This window comes from Pleurodeles waltl, chromosome 6 (genome assembly GCF_031143425.1).
Source record: "Pleurodeles waltl isolate 20211129_DDA chromosome 6, aPleWal1.hap1.20221129, whole genome shotgun sequence".
Taxonomy (NCBI): domain Eukaryota; kingdom Metazoa; phylum Chordata; class Amphibia; order Caudata; family Salamandridae; genus Pleurodeles; species Pleurodeles waltl.
In genome coordinates this window covers 643,978,320-643,997,898 of record NC_090445.1, presented here as the reverse complement: position 1 = coordinate 643,997,898, position 19,579 = coordinate 643,978,320, and the positions used below count along the sequence as shown (strand labels likewise).

The 19,579-nt window shown below is 48.3% G+C and overlaps 1 protein-coding gene across 2 annotated transcripts in view; it reads right to left on the bottom strand.

Annotated features, from left to right (window-relative positions):
* Positions 1–19,579, bottom strand: part of RAB44 (RAB44, member RAS oncogene family) — a 350,449-nt gene that overhangs the window by 36,047 nt on the left and 294,823 nt on the right. The gene's annotated exons all lie outside the window — the stretch shown is intronic.

The following is a 19,579-nucleotide window of genomic DNA, read 5'->3' as shown; positions in this document are numbered from 1 at the left end:
CCGACTGGAGACTTCAGTCTCCAGCCAGGTGGCCATCACTAGCCTGCCCACCGGATTATGACCCTGCCTACTGCCATGGTTTTCGTGGCATTCTTACCTTCATGAAAACCATGGCGGTAGGCACTATCAGTGATAGGGAATCCTTATCCATATCTTACAATGGTGCATCTTAACAGTACAACTTCTAGTGGAAGTGGGGTTATTGAAATACAGATATACTGATAGCTGCCTCAATCTCCTCAGAGGCCTCTCTATTTAACCCATGGTTCAATGCTTGCCATTTTTGGTAAACATGTACATAACAACAGCAACAATAGAAATGTATTATTGTCTTTCTCCACCTTTATGGATGAAGTACAAACATTTAGGCGGGAAACACAAGGTTCAATGCGATTTGTAAGGAACAAATACCTATAAAAATTGAAAAATATAGGTAGAAGTGCTGAAACAATATATGCTACAAATCTCCTTCAAACATCAGTCTTTTAGACACATTTTCATAATTTGGCCCAAAACAGCAGCGCTGCATAGCCACTCAATTTCACTTGGCAAGTAGGTGTCTGCTTAACATTTGCAAGAGCATAGCTGCGGAAAAAACACACATTTGTGACTGACTAGAGATTGGATAGGACAGAGTTTCATTTTACAAAATGCTAATTTATGTTGATGTGTGCCTCAATACATGTTGCGATAGTGTACCAGTGCTATCCACTTCTTTGTATCATGTAAACTGGATTTTACAGTGATGGTGGCAGGATGTTTTTAATGTTTTATTATGCTTTACATTGAAAAAGCATGAACAATTTGCAATGTTCATTCAGGTTTAAATAATGGTATGTGTATATTTTTTGACTGCACAGAAATATAACACTTTTTAAAAGTTATGAAAATGGTAATTTATTTTATATCACCCTGTCTTTTTATTTGTTGTTGCATTTTTAAAGATGAATTTATTTCAGAATGGTATGAAATAAATTACATTTAATCCTACTTTGAAAATGTATTTATCTATAGGTGTTTTGAATGGACTGACTTGTTAATATATTTAGAATCGTGCTCCCATATATTTATTGTGCAATGTTTGAGCTATGTTTGAGCTATAGTATCTAGCTGGTGTAGTCCTTGGTAATTTGGAAAGATTAGGACTGCGATTGCTAACATCTCATGCATTTCACAAGTTTGGAAAGTTTAGAGTGTAATTTTTGGTGTAGAGATCGACTTTGGCATAAACCTAGACAGCCAATGTTCTTTTTGTTAATTTCTCTAAATTGATACAGCTTAGGGTGGCTTCTTCCACTTTGGTACTAGTGGTTGCTTCCTGAGATAGTATACTGTTGTGTAAATTCCACAAGGTAATTTGGAACTTCAGTGGGCACTTGTACCCTGCACGGTACATGCTCCCAACCCAAATGTCTTCAAAGTGGCCTAAGAAGGGAGTTAGTTTTTCTTCTTCTTTTGATGGACAGAATGTTGATTCATTAAAATGGAAATAACACATTTGCATTGCTGTGTGAGGATATAATTTAAGGATTGTTCAACATCCATAACAACATTTTAGGGATAGTAATTTGTAGTTTTTTCTTTAATAGTTGTTAGTAATTCCAGATATGCGACGCTTTGTTTATTGGGCAATTTTGCATAGATTAGTCGAATGTTGGTGTTTTGGTGCTAGTCAAGATTAGTATATAAATCTCAGCAAAGGATGGTGGACAGGATTGAAAAGTGTCATCCATTAGCCAGACAGTGCATTGTGTTAGGGTTAGTGTATAGTTAGCTGTGCTGCAAACTGCATTTCTTTTTTTCATGATTTCCATTAACACGGAGTTTTCCTTTGTGTGATTAATTTTAGAAGTTCAGGAAACCTACCTCATCAATTTTCTGGGGAGTTGTCATGGCTTGTCTTGCTGTTCTTCTAGTTCTAGTAATAGGTAACTTTAAAATTGGAATTCAGGGCAACTGTCCCATTACTTTTCATGCATTTTGGGTTAGATGTACTTACATCTTCTTTGGAAAAAGTGGTCACAAAATGTGCAATTTTTACAACCAGTAGTTTATTTTGTGAACCAACCTATCTACCCATAGGTTAGTAACCAACATCAGGAATCACAGGGGTGCAGAATAACCACCTTAATTAATATTAATTAGGCAGGTCATAATTAGCAACTTCCTGCAACTGGCTACCATTACCAGCATGGTGGCATGCAAGGCACAGCAGAGCACCACGTCCATGATTCCAAAATACATTTTTTAAAGCAGCCTGTGTTCCTTAAAGGAACATGAGTTGCTTTATAAAAACAGTGTTGCAACTCTTCATGAGAACAGGCAGTGGTCTCCTGGACTACTGCCTACTCCTGCCAAAACCTCCACCCCTATTCCCAAAGAACCGTTTCCCCATTGCAAACAGTTACTATTCCAAGCTTGGTGGTCCGTAACTTATCAACGGTTTGAAACTGCATTTGCAAACCTTTGATATATCCAGGTGTGACTGCCCCTAACGTGCCCCTTCTAAATTGCCATGCGATATGAGTACCAGAATCCATTTTACAAGTTGGAAAAAGTTCCATGACTTACAAAATGGGTTTTGTATATACAAAATAAGAGATTTTGTGGTTGCAAACCCTGTAATTGTGGGAATCCCAGCTTCTGTGACTGCAAAAGCCATAAGTATTTCTGCACCCCAGTCTTTTAGCGTTGTTCAAGGTTCATGTTTGTGCGGAAGAACTTGTGCTTGCTTATTTAATGTCTTGCACAATATCACAAATTGGACTTTACATATTTTAGTTGGAGTATTGTTTTTCTTTCATTTTCTCATCAATGAAGTATGCAAAAGAAGTATGACTAATGACCATAAATGCTGTTAGAATAATTTTTAGTGCATCTGCACTGGTTTTTAGGGTCGAGTCTGCGTCGCATGCGCTTGCGCATGCGTATCGCTAGCGAGACTCTTTAGGAATTAGAAAAGGGCTCGGTGCCCCGTGGACGGCACGTCAGTGTCTTTCATTGGTTCGTTGGCTTGCCTGTTAGACTCTGCTTGCATTGAATAGTGGAAGGAACGCATACGTCATGCATTTTCCAGTGGTTAGCCCTCCTCGAGCGCAGCGACCAAGTACAGAAAACAAGCAAGGCTCTCTGTTTCCCGTCAGGTTTGGGGACTGCTTTTTATATTTAGTTCACAGCATGATCTTGCTTATTTATTATATTTAGTTCACAGCGCGATCTTGCTTGTTTATTATATTTAGTTCACAGCGCGATGTCGCTTGTTTATTATATTTAGTTCACAGCGCAATCTCGCTTATTTAGTTTGTAATTGTTGCAGCGCGGCAAGCATTTGTTATTGTTGCAGCACGGCTTGCCACACTTTATCTTTCATTATGGCAGCCACACCTTTCTTTCATTGTGCACAACACGGCTGGTTTAATTATTTGTTGATCACGGGGCCGCATCCTGAACGTTAGCACAGTACAGGCATGAATCCAAATGGGTTCGGACTTGTGACGCCACCCGCTTGTTTCAAGCAGCTTACGTTACACCACGCCCGGAAATAATGTTTAAAAGTACCTTTTCAGACGGATTTCCACAGTGCCGTTAGAACAAGTGCATAGAGAGTCCCTATGGTTAAACACGTAATGTTTTTCATCAGTGATCCCATTAGTAAGCACATTCTAGCAATAACTGACACTTTTAAAGTTGTAAGAATATTTCATTGTTGCAGCGCGTCACCCCGCGCTTTATCTTTAATTATGGCGGCTGCCTCTTTCTTTCATTGTGCACAGCTGGTTTCATTATTAATTTATTGTTGGTGTTTACTTTTCAGCTCGTGTTTGAGCTCCGCTATGTCTCTGGCACTCTCATTGCCTGCCATCTGTTTTCGTTCATTACGGCCCACCGAAAAGTTGCACTGCAGCAACCACCAATGAATAGCTTCCTGTTGTTGCAAATAGACATCATATAACCTTTGGGAAAGCCAGTGGCGGCTGGTGACATTTGAAAGTCGTGGGGCGTAAAAGTTTGTGATGAGTGAATTGAAATGAAGGCTGTATGAACCTATACAGCTTAATGAGAGTGGTGATGCTAAAACTTAAAATGAAGGACTCAGCAATGTCTCAAATGCTCAGTATTGAGTTTCAGAGCGACCATATGGTAAACATTAGACAGATTGAAGTCAGGCACACACCAGTGATTTCAGTGACTGATATGTGTACAGTAGATGAGGAACAAGTGAGCAGGTCACAAACCACCAGCATTCAAGAGATGTTAGGATTAACAAGACATATTGTTTACTTTTTGTAGACAAAATCAGCACATCTCCCTTTAATAGCTGCAAATTTCTCAATGCTTGAATATTTAAATCTGGAATTCTCTTAACAAGGTCTCTCTCTATCGAGAGCATTGCTAAAGTATTCAGGCCCTGATTTATACTTTTTGACGCAAACCTGCGCCAGAACGTGAAACTCTGAGCTATTGGCATTAGGCCTAGGCCCATAGGCCAGTTATACTCAACGTACGGCCAGGGGGGCCGCATGCGGCCCTCCTGAACTTTACATGTGGCCCCTTGGTCAAGAGCGGCACTGGGCTGCTGTTTACTGGACTCAGCACAAATATTAGAATTATGTTAACTAAACAGACAAGCATTTGTTCAAAGGTTAATGGAACTTAAAGAAAGGAAGTAAGGAAGGTATGCTGCACCACTTAGCTTTAGGAACACCTTCATTTTTAAAGACATCTTGCAGCAAATGTGAAAAAGTATGATAAAGTCTGTTCAAAATTCAAATAGTGCATTTCACTGACATGCAGAACCGTTTCACCTTAGTACATCAGATTAAATCAGTGCATTAAGAAGTATTTTTTAAAAGTGATAGTTTTCAAACATTAATTCTGAAACATTCATTCTTCCCCCCCACTCTTGCAACAATGACAATAGTATACTGAGGCAAGTCTGTTATGTGCACGCCTTGGGTGGCCTGGATTTCTATTATACATGAACAACATTAAAGTTTATTAAATCAAAACGCAGCACACATCCTAAAGTCATGTATTTCAAGGTCTTTATGGGTGATAATGAAGAAAAAGGAGGCAAAGTAAAATAAAAAAATGTTTAGGATCACACAATTTGATTAAGTGGAGAAGCTGTGATTAATCCCAAATTGTTAATTTCACATTGTGCAACTCACGCACTACATGTATATGCCTCACTTCCCTAACATCCACTTTACAACCAACCCTTCCCTAACCACCACCACCAGCCTGCTGGTATCAATGCGGCCGTTGGTCACATCACAGACCACATTATGTGGCCCCTGGAAAATTGTTTGTGAGTACCCACGCTATAGGCTCATTGTCACATCTGAGTGGTCGCCAAGCATGCTGCAGATGGCGTCAGATATAAATTGATGAGGGATTGTGACGTTTACTTCCAAAAACACACATGCCTACTTCAGGCTGGAACAACAAAACTTCCATTTATGAACCAGGCCTGTAAATAATGCCACAAGGGATAGAGCTGGTGATAGCAGTTATTTCATGCACATTTAGATGCCAAATAAAGGGGGAATAATCAGAATCCTGTCACCATTTTCAGATCTGACACCTTTACCTTCATTTCCCGGGGTTCCTCACTGCACCACCTTCTCCGCAAAGTGATCTGGTGCAGTTACCACTTCACCTCTTATTTGAAAGTGAGCAGAAATAGTGCAGAGTGGTAAAACACAGATATTATATTCCATTCTTCACTATTAAGAATGGAATGCCTGTGTATAAATCCATACTACAGATCTTTATTGTACAGTGGAAGTTGGTGTCATTTGGGTGCTGCAGAGGAGACCTCAGTTTAATAACCTATTGACGTCCGCGGCCTTCTGTCATCTTAGTAAACTTGTAAACAAGTCAGTAAAAATCATGCTTGAAGCAATGAAAAATGTTTCTCCTTGCTGTGCTGTGTAAAGTGTGAGGGTTTGTGGAGCAGAAAGACAAAAAAACAACAGGGCTTTACTTCTAAAAAGCAGGCGCTGACTGAGACGGGTCCCTATCGGGCTTTCTATGTTTGTCCTCACCCTAAAGATGAAAAAAAAATCTTAACTCTGCAGCAATGTCACCCTGTGCTGCCTTTGATGTAACTCCAAATAGACCCGTTTTAGTTCTTTTACAGTCTCATCATTTCAGAACGGAAGCAGAAGCCATCTTATGCAGCTAACAGCCATTGACAAAGCCAATAGTCCTGGCCCTGTTGTTGGTGCGTGTAATGTTACTTGTATTATATAGCTGGATAAAATGACAAAAATAAGCAGCAAAATACCAGTCGGGCGGAACACTACGCTAAACACAGATTATTAACTTATGTTTTTTTAAGCCAGGCCCTTAATTACAATCACTCCCTTTAGAGAGACCCCGCCCAGAGTTGCATCCCACTTAAAGTCCTGACTGTAACAGTCTCTTTGAAGGTACATCAAAGCCATGAGGGATAGTACTTCTGCCAAGTTAGTTAACATTTTTTTTTTCACCATAAGGGTGAGGGCAAAAATAGCCAGAAAGGGACCGTCCCGGCACCGGCTTTTCAGAACTGCCGGTGTTGTCTCAGCAACGGCAGGGCCCGGCCCACTTAAAGCCCTGCTTCTGCCCGATATTCTTGAAAAACGATTTGACATGGAAAGAGAAAATACAGCAAGAAACGAGCAAGCCTACTCGGTGGGGGGATGGAGGGGATCACATGGACGCAATAACCTTCTTCATGCCGTCAGCTTCAAATGTTCCTCTCAAGGGTTGTAGTCTCCGAACAAACATATTTAAATTTGTTTTCTGTACAGGACTACCATGATTTGCATGGTTGCGTACATTGAGGCAGCCTGCACCCTCAAACCCCAACCTTTCACAATTCATCACAGGAAGGGGTGGGGCCAGCAAAGCTTGTTGACCACTCCACACCCGAAACTGCAGTGCTTGATTAGCGTGAAGCCTGTGGTGCTGCAGGGCTTCAAGCCGAAGCGCCCAAAACAAACGTCACAACTCTGTCTTCAGGGGGTGGAGCTCAGCACACAAGGCTATGGCTTTGCCTGTCTGGTGACATCACAGGCCTCAGGGCTGTGTGAACTCCGGCCCGGCAAATGCATTAACAAGGGAGATTGCTGTACACGCAAAACAAGGTTCAAACAGTTAGTGTTCACAGGGAACACGGAGAGAGTGTGTTGCATCATGTAGCGCATATGTTTGTAGCTTTAGTTGTTAATTTGTTTAGACACATAAAAAAATATATAAAGAAAGGAATTATATTCTTGTTGGAAAAAATTAAGGGAGTGGAGCCCCGACGCCCATGAAAGGAAACTGCCCCTGGGGAAAGCCTAAATTGTGCATGATTTCAAGAATGTTGCTGCAATTTGTACTCAAACATTCACATTTGTTGTTGCAGTTGTGTTCTGCTTAGTATTTGGCACTTTATTTGCCCGACGTCTGTTTTCTTTTATTACCAGCACAATTTTTTGTTTACTCTGTTTCCTGCTCATGTTCCAAGCTCCATTCCATAATTCGTACATTATCAGTCTGCTGTTCGTTTTCTTTCTTGACCGTTGCATATCTTAAATAATGCGTGTGTTGGCATACTATTTATACAATGTGTTTGCCTTCATTTGGAATGTTTGCAAAGAGAAAATACAATTAAGAACGAAAATACATTCCCCTAAAGAACATTACCAACAAACTCACATTGTATGCTTTCGTTCATCACCAGCCTTATTTTTGCAGAATTTCTTGTGTTCCGCACTCCGCTCTGGATTTGACATTCTATCTGCTTGCTGTTATTTTTCTTTTATTACCACTGCATTTCTTCCTTTAATTCATTTCATGCTTGTGTTCCAAGATTTCCTTGGAATTGTACAGCTTTAGGGGACTTGAACCAGGCTTCCCAGTCAACTGTCACTCGATTGTGTACTCCGTGTTCCTTTCTGGGTGCAGATTTAGAACTCATGTGGCACAGTACATGAAACAAATGGCTCCGATTTGCTCGGACAAATGCGAGACCCTAGTGCATTGCAAATGCTTGTTTCCATTGGTAGTGCTCATTTTAATGTAGGTATAACCCATATGTGTTAGTAGCGGTTTTCCTTTCCTTTTAGTGAAGTTGTTATGTTTCATATATAAGTTTATCTCTCAGTGGAGGCCCTCCTGTGTCCCGTAATACATCATCTTAGTTTCTGCAAGCATTGTGTCAGCTGAAGTCTTATCTATTACTTATATGAAGCAGAAATACAAGGTTTACGCCATCAGTAAGGAACTACCCTCTAAAATCAGTCATCCAAGCAAATCTTCTATAAGCAGAATTATTCAATTTTTATTCTTCATAGCTGTAATTACATCCTCCATTGTAACCTAATGTCAGCTATTAAAAATGACTGCTCACAAAATCACACATGAAATCTGTACAATTAATTCCATTTAGCCCCCAAACATTATTTGGAAATCCAAAACCTTCTGGAATGTGACAATTTCATTCTAGATGGTATAAAAGAAAATTGATTGCTCTCAACAATAAGTGGCAAGCTTTTAACTCCTTCCCACAATATTACCTGCAAAAGATAATACTCTTGAAAAAGAGGGAGAGTTACTGTTAGAAATGGGGTCTCTAGTTGTCAGAAGTATATACCCTTGCACAAACAGGGACCGCAATCCTAGTCAGGGTAAGTCACACACAATCCAAATTATCCTGTGCCCACCCTCTGGTAGTTTGGCACTGAGGAGTCAGGCTTAACTTAGAAGGCAATGTGTAAAGTATTTGTACATTAAATCATACAGTAACTCAGTGAAAACACCACAAAAATACACCACACAGGTTTAGAGAAATATATGGTATTTATCTGGTTAAATTAAGGTCAAAACAATATAGATTCAATAAACACAAGTTAAGCTATCACTTTTGCAAAATTAAAAAGAGTATTAAATCAACAGTTGTCTCTTGTTCTCACAAGGTACCTGGTTTGCGTAAAAAATTACTCACAGGGAGACCGCAGAGGAGGAGATGCGTGGAAAAAAGGGTGTGTGTTGGATTTTCCAACGCGGCACAGACGATGCATAATTTATTTCCATGGTGAAAGGGGCTTTGCATTGATTTTCGGTGTGCAGTCTTGGTTCCTCACTGCGATGCGGGAATCTTTTTGATGCCCAGGGATGATGCGGAAAATCCTGGGCATGCGGGAAGAAGTCACAGGCGTTGCGTCGATCCAATATGGCTTCAAATTTTCTGCCGCACAGTAGGCGCTGCATCGATTCTTCGACGGGAAGTCGGGCTGTGTCATTCCGGTTTGGCTGTTTCTCAATCCAGTAGGCTGTGCTTCGAATTTTCAGTCGCAAGGCAGGCGCTGTGTTGATTCTTCACTCGGGAAGTTGATTTCTCGGTCGTAAAATGGCTGTGCGTCATCTCCGGCAGCCTGTGTGTCGATTTTTGGCGCACAAGCAGTTGCCGAAGAGATGAAGGGGGTCATTCCAACCCTGGCGGTCGGTGTTAAAGTGGCGGCCAACCTGCCAACAGGCTGGCGGTCCAAAAAATGGAATTCTGACCCTGGCGGGAACCGCCAACACAGCCCGCCAACTTAACACTCCGACCGCCACGGCGGGACAGACAAACAGCGCGGCGGTCACCGCCAACAGGCAGGCGGCAGACAATGTACCGCCCACCCTATCACAACCCACCAATCCGCCACCTTTTCCGGGGCGGGAAGGCCGCCGATAAAAACACGGCGGAAACAGACTACGAACAGGAAAACGCTCACCTCTATGCACTCCACGAGGACAGAGAACAGCATGGAACCCAAATTAAACATCCTACCAGCTATTGTCTACCTGCTCATCTACCACGAGTACGAACTCCGGCGCAGAAGACAACGGTGAGTACTGCACCTACGACACAGGGGAGGGGAGAGGACGAAAGGTTACGGGCACACACATATGCGACCCCCCCCCAAACTATCTACACACCAATGCAGAGCACCAAGTCACAGTGACACCACCCAAACCCACCGGAATAATGCAAAGACATAATTAAAGTGAGAAACAAAATTTATCGATAAAATAGGTTCGTTGACGTCATGGTAAAATAGCAAAAAGAAATGTAACAAAATCAAGTAAGAACATTGCGAAACCGATAAATATAGGCAATAAGTCCTGCACAGTTACTTAAATTTCCACTGTCCGTGGGCCAAAGTGTATGAACACACGGGCAAAGCCCACACAGGAGACCTGAGTCCGTTGGAGAGAACACTGCTGGGGCATCAGATGACAAAACTACAGGCACCTCAGGGGGAAGGGAAAGGGGGTCACCTCAGCCACATGAGTCCACGACGCCAGATCCACAAAGGGTCCACCATGCCCACTGTTCCATCCTGGGGAGTGCAAAGCCACAGTCTCTCAAGTCTCTACAGTGGGTGGGCTGCCCACTGTGCCATCCTGGGGAGTGCAAAGCCACAGTCTCTCAAGTCTCTACAGTGGGTGGGCTGCCCACTGTGCCATCCTGGGGAGTGCAAAGCCACAGTCTCTCAAGTCTCTACAGTGGGTGGGCTGCCCACTGTGCCATCCTGGGGAGTACAAAGCCACAGTCTCTCAAGTCTCTACAGTGGGTGGGCTGCCCACTGTGCCATCCTGGGGAGTGCAGACACATAGGCCATTAGGTGGATTACAGACTCCACAGGTATTGGAGGAGGCATGGTGCCCAGAGTGCAGCGTGAACACTAGCTCAACACGGAACCAGCACTGTCAATGGGCCAGCGGTGCTTGAGACGGCAGGGCCCAGCGGAGCGGTGCTTGAGACGGCGGGGCCCAGCGGAGCGGTGCTTGACAGGAAGGGCCCAGCGGAGCGATGCTTGAGACGGCAGGGCCCAGCGGAGCGGTGCTTGACAGGAAGGGCCCAGTGGAGCGGTGCTTGACAGGAAGGGCCCAGCGGAGCGGTGCTTGAGACGGCGGGGCCCAGCGGAGCGGTGCTTGAGACGGCGGGGCCCAGCGGAGCGGTGCTTGAGACGGCGGGGCCCAGCGGAGCGGTGCTTGAGATGGCGGGGCCCAGCGGAGCGGTGCTTGAGACAGCGGGGCCCAGCGGGGCCCAGGGGAGCGGTGCTTGAGACGGCGGGGCCCAGCGGAGCGGTGCTTGAGACGGCGGGCCTTGTTCAGCGGTGCCTGTCTTGGCGGGGCCCTGTTCAGCGGTGCTCCTCACGGCGGAGCCCTCTTCAGCGGTGCCTATCTTCAGGGCGGGGCCCTGTTCAGCGGTGCCTATCTTCACGGCGGGGCCCTCTTCAGCGGTGCCCTTCTGCACGGCGGGGCCCTCTTCAGCGGTGCCTATCTTCACGGTGGGGCCCTCTTCAGCGGTGCCTATTTTCACAGCGGGGCCCTCTTCAGCGGTGCCTATCTTCACGGCGGGGCCCTCTTCAGCGGTGCCCTTCTGCACGGCGGGGCCCTCTTCAGCGGTGCCTATCTTCACGGCGGGGCCCTCTTCAGCGGTGCCTATCTTCACGGCGGGGCCCTCTTCAGCGGTGCCCTTCTGCACGGCGGGGCCCTCTTCAGCGGTGCCCTTCTGCACGGCGGGGCCCTCTTCAGCGGTGCTTGTCGTGTCTTTCAAGGGAGCCTGACCTGGCCAGGACTCCCTGCTTAGTCGCCCTCCGACCGTCCAGTTGCTGGACCCTTCTGTGACGGAGTCCTGGGCCCGTGGGTGTCCTCCGTCACACCCGGGATGGGGCTTGTGGGGCCCTCCTGGTCCTCGCCCCTGCTGGCTGACTTCTCCGCCCTGCTGCCCTTGCCCTCCTTAGATGAGGCTCTCTGGCCCTTGCCTCCCCTGGATGTTGTGGCAGGTGACGGCCCAGGACTTTGCTCCTTGGGGGCAGCCGTGTCAGCCTTCTCGCAGCGGCCCTTGACTTTACGGGTCCTCTTGCCAGGGGGGGGGCTGGCTGTCCCCTTGCTGCTGAGTGTCACTACTGGGAAAGGGTGGACTCCAAAACCCATGCACAATGTTGAGACTTGAAGCAGGGCTGGTGGTGGCTGAGGTGCTCTTGGGACTCTTCCCAGATGGAGGGGGTGGGTCAGGTGGGGCAAAGTGGTTAACAGTGGAGAGGTAAAGTTTTTTAGGACCAAGGTAAAGGGTAGGTTTAGTGGTTATGGGAGTGGAGGAAGAGGATGTGGTTGTAGGAGAGTCAGGTGTGCTGTCTGTGGGTGCAGGTGCTTGTGACGTAGGCTGTGGTGAGGTGGTTGGCTGTTGGGTGGGTGCCTGCCTGCGTTTGTGTGTCTTGGAAGAGGGGGTGACAGACACAGTGGGAGAGGACACAGGGGACATGTAAATGGCAGTGGGGGTGGTGACTGCACGTGTGCGGACTGTACTGGAGGGTGTGCTGGTGGTGGAAGTACTGGCTGATGGTGGTGTGCATGCAGGTGTGAGTGGAGACGTCACAGGTAGGGAGGAGGGAGACAAGGAGGAGGGGGACACAGAGGTGGTAGTGACTGTTGCCATGTCTGCATCTGGGTGTTGCTTGGGTGAATGCTTGTGGGATCTGTGGTGCTTATGTCTGGATGAGCTGCCCTTGGGTGTTGAGGTGTGTGCAGGCTGGTCAGATGGTGTGGATGGGATAGGCTGAGGAACAGGAGACAGAGACAGGGTGGAGGCAGTTAGTAGAGGGAGGCTAGAAACGGGGACAATGGCTGCCGTCAGTGCTGAGGCCAGAGCAATGAACGATCGTTGATGGGCAGCCTGACCCGAATGAATGCCCTCCAGGTATGCATTGCTCCGATGCACCTCCCTCTCTACCCCCTGGATGGCATTCAAAAGGGTGGACTGCCCAACAATGATGGTCTGTAGGAGGTCAATGACCTCCTCACTGAGGGCAGCAGGGGTAACAGGGGCAGGGCCTGAGGTGCCTGGGGCGAAGGAGATGCCCGCCTTCTTGGGCGAGCGGGCACGGAGCGAAGGCTGAGGGGCTGCTGGGAGGGCGGAGCTGGTGCGCTGGGTGGCGGCTGTACCTGTTGAGGCGGGGGGCCCGGATGTTGCCGCCACCGCTAGGGAGCTCCCATCCGAGGACGTGTCGGTGTCTCTGGTGTCACCACGGGTCCCCGTTGTGAAGCTCCCCTCGCCCTCCGTATCACTGGTGACCTCGGTGTCTGTACCATGGCCCACCGGGGCCTTGTGAGTTGCAGCTCCCTCGTGCTCCGATGCCAATTCTCCTCCGCCTGATGATGCTAATGCACACATGCACAAGAAGATAAAGAAAAAGGGTGGGGGGAGAACAAAAAGAAAAGGTTGAGTGCATGCATTGTCAACACCGTTGGCGGAGAGGACAGATATAGTAGCCTCATGCACTACGCCGCGCAATCGGGGTACAATACTCAGTACTTGTGACTAGGCCAACAGGTCAATGGACAACAAATGCGCACATGGGTAATGCTGGACCATCGATTGCTGTACTTGGCAGCCTACAGAGGTTGGGGGCGGGGGCACAGGGCCATGCCTAAAGGAGGGGACTACACTACAGAAAGCGCCCTGGCCTAATGTCACCCACAGCCCTCCTCCTCCACCCAGACGCCTCCACTGCGTGTAAAGATAGCTGAATGTACTGGTACTCACCCCCTTGTGTCTGCTGTGATGTCCTCACGCGCCCATCCAAATCGGGGTAGGCCACCGCCAGGATCCGGGACATCGGGGGTTCAATTGTCTGCTGGCACCCCTCCTACGTTGGGAGGCCATCCCCAGCAGAGACTCGGCGGTCTTCCTGGTCCCACGGCAGATGTCCTCCCACCTCTTTTGGCAGTGGGTGCCCCGTCTGTTGTGGACCCCCAGGTCCCGGACGTCCTTGGCGATGGCACGCCAAATGTCGACTTTCTGATGGGCGCTGACCTATTTGACATGTACAGGGTGGAAAAGTAAATATCATTAATTCTCTGCATGTTAGAATTGATTGCCCCCCCCCCAACCTTGCCATGTGGCACATGCTCTCATCTGTCGTGCCTTGCACTCCTCATTCTCTTCCCACCCCACCATCTTACATCCACCATCCAAAACCCAGGCATAGCCCATTCAACGTGCACACAGTGTACTTACCTGTTGGTCTGGAGGACCGTAGAGTAGCGCATACTGGGGCAGGACCCCATCCACAAGTTTCTCCAACTCTTCTGTAGTGAAGGCAGGGGCCCTTTCCCCAGTCGCAGCAGCCATTGTCTCTTCCAGACCGAGTTCACAGCAGCACTTGCAGTATAGGTCCTCTCCTGTGGATGATCAGGTCTCGAGTGATTAATCAGATAGAAAATGGCGGTCACGCCCGCAGCGGTGGGTACCGCCGCGGTGCGTACCGCGACCGCCGGCGCACCTAGTCATTGGCTCGTGAAACCCATAGGGTTCAATGTTAACCAATGCGGCTTGGCGCCGCGGTCTTCGACCGCCTACCGCCACGGTGTGTCACGCCAGCGCATTGACCTCACATCCCACTGTCACACTTCTCAGGTCAGGCAGCCGCCATTTCAAGGGCCCACATGGCTTAATTTCTACTGCGTCACACAGGCCTAGGCCTTGCATTGCCACTCATACAAGCCATTCAATGCATAGCGATTCGTGTACTGTGCAAGCTGTAGTTACGTACCTGTGGGTTGCTTGACTCTGTACTCCATGTTGTCCTTCCTAGGCACCGTCCGCTGGGACTTGCGAGGAGAAGGAGGAATCCTCCCGCGTACCGACCGCTGGTGGACCTGTCGACAATGGAGGAACGTCATATAATACTTCGATACCGACTTGACCGAGCCACTATACATGAACTGTGTGCCCAGCTGGAACCAGCACTGATGTCCCCCATCCGCCAACCCACAGGAATTCCCCCTCTGGTGCAGGTTCTGTCAGTCCTCCATTTTTTGGCAAGTGGGTCTTTTCAGACAACAGTGGCCATGTCATCAGGGATGTCTCAGCCTATGTTTTCTAAGATTTTGTCCAGAGTGTTGTCTGCCCTGACGAAATACATGCGGAGCTACATTGTTTTCCCTGAGGAGGGTGATTTGGCCACTGTGAAGGGTGATTTCTATGCCCTTGGACATATCCCCAACATCATTGGTGCCATTGATGGGACCCATGTGGCCTTAGTACCCCCAAAAGACGATGAGCAGGTGTACAGAAACAGGAAAAATTACCATTCTATGAATGTGCAGGTGGTCTGTTTGGCTGACCAGTACATCTCCCATGTAAATGCCAAGTTCCCTGGGTCAGTGCATGACGCGTATGTTATGCAAAATAGCAGCATCCCTTATATGATGGAACAGCTACAGAGACAACGTGTGTGGCTAATAGGTGACTCTGGTTACCCCAACCTGCCGTGGCTACTGACCCCAGTGAGGAATCCCCGGACCAGGGCAGAGGAACGGTACAATGAGGCCCATGGGCGATCTAGGAGGATCATAGAAAGGACCTTCGGCCTCCTGAAGGCCAGGTTTAGGTGCCTGCATATGACAGGTGGATCCCTAATGTACTCACCAAAGAAGGTGTGCCAGATCATCGTGGCCTGCTGTATGCTTCAATCTTGCATTGCGACGCCAGGTGCCTTTCCTGCAGGAGGATGGTCCAGATGGTGGTGTTGTAGCAGCTGTGGAGCCTGTGGAGAGTGAAGAGGAGGAAGACGACGGGGACGACACGGACAACAGGGACACAGTTATACAACAGTATTTTCAGTAGCACACAGTTAAGAATCCCCCACGCAATTTTACATTTACTTCAGGCCTCCTGCATCTCTACTTTCTGTGTTTCCCCCCAGTTCCTTTCAACTGAATTGTGACTTTCCCTTCCCTTTTCAGAGCTGTATGACCCACTGCGTGACTTCGGCTTTGTTTGCCCATGGAGTAAAGCACATTGACATTGGTATGTTGTCATCACAATGTAACTGAACATTTTTGAACCGTTATGTGTAATACATTTGTTAAGAATACAAGCAGACTCCTGAGTGTTTTAAGTGCAATTAGTGATTTATTTAAAGTGCTACATATAGGTCCATGATAGTAAAACGGTGATGGGTGGGGGTGGAGTAATGTCCATGGCAGAGTCCAGTTCTCAGTCGCACAGGTGCATTGTCCATATGCCTGTGGAAGGATGGAGCAGGGGCAGTTCAAGGTTGGACAGGGTGACAATGTGGGACAGTGGAATGACATCAGGGGGTATCTTATGCTGGCGGGGGTCTTGGCATCCTACTCTGTCTTCCTTTGTGATCTCAGGTTCCTCTTGCGGGGTGGTTGATCTTCAGCAGGAGGTGGGGTTCTGGTGGCCTGTTGTTGTGTGGGGGCGTCCTGTCCACTAGCGCCGGCGGAGGTGGTAGGCTGTTCCTTGTCCAGGCTGGTGACAGGGGCCCTTTGGGGTGCCACATGGTCCCGCAATGTGGTGACTATTTGGTTGAGGGCCAGGACGATGTTCCTGAGCTCCTCTCTGTACCCCATGTACCGTTCCTCCTGCTGTGCCTGGATCTCCTGGAACCTGGCCAGTACCGTCGCCATCGTCTCCTGGGAGTGGTGGTATGCTCCCATGATGGTGGTGAGGGCCTCTTGGAGAGTCGGTTCCCTGGGCCTGTCCTCCCCCCCCTGTCGCACTGCAGCCCTCCCAGTTCCACTGTTTGCCCGGGCCTCTGTCCCCTGGACGGTGTGCCCACTACCACTGCCCCCAGGTCCCTGTTGTTGTTGGGGTGTTGGGTCAGCCTGGGTGCCCTGTAGTGGCGGACACACCACTGATTGACCTGTCCTGGAGACAGAGGCATGGGCCCGCTGGGTGGGAGCTGTGCTGATATTCCCAGAGGGGGTTAGGTCTGCTGTGGCCTGTGTCTGTATGTGGGGAACCGACTGTCCAGAGGTCCCCGATGGTCCGGGCTGGTCATCAGGTTCTAGGTCGACAGAGCTGCTGTCCTCACTGGGGGCCTGTTCTGGGGGTGGGATGGACAAATCTGGACACTCCTGGCCGGTGTGTTGGCGTTCGGGCCCTGCAGGGGTAAAAGAGTATGGTTATTGCTTCTGTGTGTTCCATGGCGTGCGATTTGTGGGTGCCCTTGTCCCCCAGGGCTGGAATTCTCTTGTGGGAGGAGTTGTGAGGGTGGTTTGTGGGGGGGGATGGGTATGTGCAGTGGTCATGCATAGGTGATGGGTGTCCATGGTTTGTGTTGGCATTCAGGGTTTGGTTTTGGGTTGGGTGGGTTGTGCTGGTGAGACATTGGCAGGGAGGATGTGTGCTGGGGGGTTGGGGGTGAGGGTGGGGGTGTGGGTTGGCATGCTGGTGGTTGGGGGGGGAGTAGTTGCGATTAGACTTACCAGAGTCCATTCCTCCGCCTACTCCAGCGAGGCCCGCAGGATGCAGGATGTTCAAGACCTCTTGTTCCCATGCAGTGAATTCGGGAGGAGTGGGTGGTGGTCCGCCGCCAGTCTTCTGCACAGCGATGTTGTGTCTTGAGACCATCGACCGTACCTTCCCCCGTAGGTCGTTCCAGCACTTTAGGATGTCTTCCCGGTTTCTGGGATGCTGTCCCACAGCGTTGACCCTGTCGACGATCCTTTGCCATAGCTCCGCCTTCCTGGCTATTGTGGTGTGTTGCACCTGTGTGCCGAAGAGCTGGGGCTCTACCCTTATTATTTCCTCCACCATGACCATGAGTTCTTTGTCCGAAAACCTGGGGTGTCTTTGGGGTGCCATGGGGTGGTGTGGATGAGGTGTGGGGTGGTGTTTGTGGTGATGTGAGTGGTGGTGTGTGGTGATGTGTGCGTAGATGTGGTGTGGTTGATGATGTTGGGTTCCTGTGTGTGTAGGGGTTTTCGATAGCTGTGCTCTCTCTCTCTCTCTCTCGCCTTCTCTCCGATTGTCTAGTAGTGGGGGTTTGTGGGTGATGTGGGTATGTGTTTTATAGTTGCTTGGATGTGTGGGAGTGGTGTTTGTATGTGTATCAGGTGTGTGTATTTCAAATTGTCCAATGTGGCTGTGTTTTGGAGCTGGGTGTGTATTTTGAGCGCGGCGGTGTGTACCGCCAATGGAATACCGCGGTTGAAAGACCGCCGCGTGGATTCGTGGGTCGTAATGGCATGGGCGTGTTTGTGTTGGCGTGGCGGTGGAGGTTTGGTCATCTCCAGTTTTTCGCTGCCGGCTGATGAGGCGGCCTTCCGTGGATGCCGGATTTTCGGCGGTTTGGCAGTTGGAGGTCAGAATGACCGTGGCGGTTTACCGCAGCCGTGGCGGTATGATGGCGGTCTTCTGACCGGCGGTAAGGGCCTTTTACCGCCGAGGTCAGAATGACCCCCGAAGTCTTTTTGGCCCTGAGACATTAGAAAACAGGAGCAAGCTGAATCCAAGCCCTTGGAGAGCACTTCTCAGAAAAGTCAGAGGGCATCAGGGCAGTAAGGCAACAGCAAGGCAGCAGTTCCTCTCAGTAAAGAAGTCCAAATGAGTCCTTTGGGCAGCCAGGCAGTTCCTCTTGACAGATTGCAGGTTCAGGTTCAGAAGTGTCTGATTTGGTGGGATCAGGGACCCAGATTATATACGCAAAATGCCTTTGAAGTGTCGGAGACTACAAAGAGTGCTTTTGAAGTGCACAAGGTCCCCTTTCAGTACAGGTCTGTCTGCCAGGGTCCCAGTAGGGGGTTTGGCAGTCCATTGTGTGAGGGCAGGCCTCTAGCCTTTGAAATGTAAGTTGCAGGACCTCCACTCTTCCAGTCGAGGAAGACCCATTCAGTATGCAAATGAGTGCAGATGACTGAATATCCTGGTTGTCTGGGTGAAATGCACCAGGAAGCTGTCAACCAGCCCAGCCTATACGTTGACTGGAGACAGGCTTTAAGGCACAGATTGATTTTAAGTGCAGAGAAATGCTAACTTTTTAAAAGTAGCATTTCTAAAATAGTAATATAAAATCCAAACTCACCAATAAGCAGGATTTTCTATTACCATTCTGGCCATACTAAATATGACCTGGTTACCTCTTTCAAAATCTACTACTCAAACAATATGTGAGGGTAGCCCTAATGCTATCCTATTAAACGAATTTAGGAGTTTTCCACTACCAGGACAAATAAAACATGTACATGTCCTGCCTTTTACCTACATAGCATCCTACCCTATGAGTTACCTAGGGCCTACTTTAGGGGTGACTTATATATAGAAAAGGGAGAGTTTAAGGCTTAGCAAGTACTTTTAAATGCCAAATCGAAGTGGCAGTGAACCTGCACACACAGACCTTGCAATGGCAGGCCTGAAACATGGTTAAGCGGCTATTTATGTTGGTGGTGCAACCAGTGCTGCAGGCCCACTAGTAGCATTCAATTTACAGACTCTTGGCACATGTAGTGCACTTTACTAGGGGCTTACAAGTAAATCAAATATGCCAATTGGGAATGAACCAATGTTACCATGCATAAGGGAGAGAGCATATGCACTTTGGCACTGGTTAGCAGTGGGAAAGTGCGCAGAGTCCTAAAACCAGCAAAAACAGTGTCAGAAAAGTGGAGGGAGGCAGGCAAAAAGTTGGGGGATGTTGCCGTAGTTGGGGTAGAACCCTTATTTTGTGTGAGCTAATGAGTTATCGATTAAGATAGGTCAGCCTTGAAAGGGGAATTCTGTAAAGCTTCAGGTTGCAGT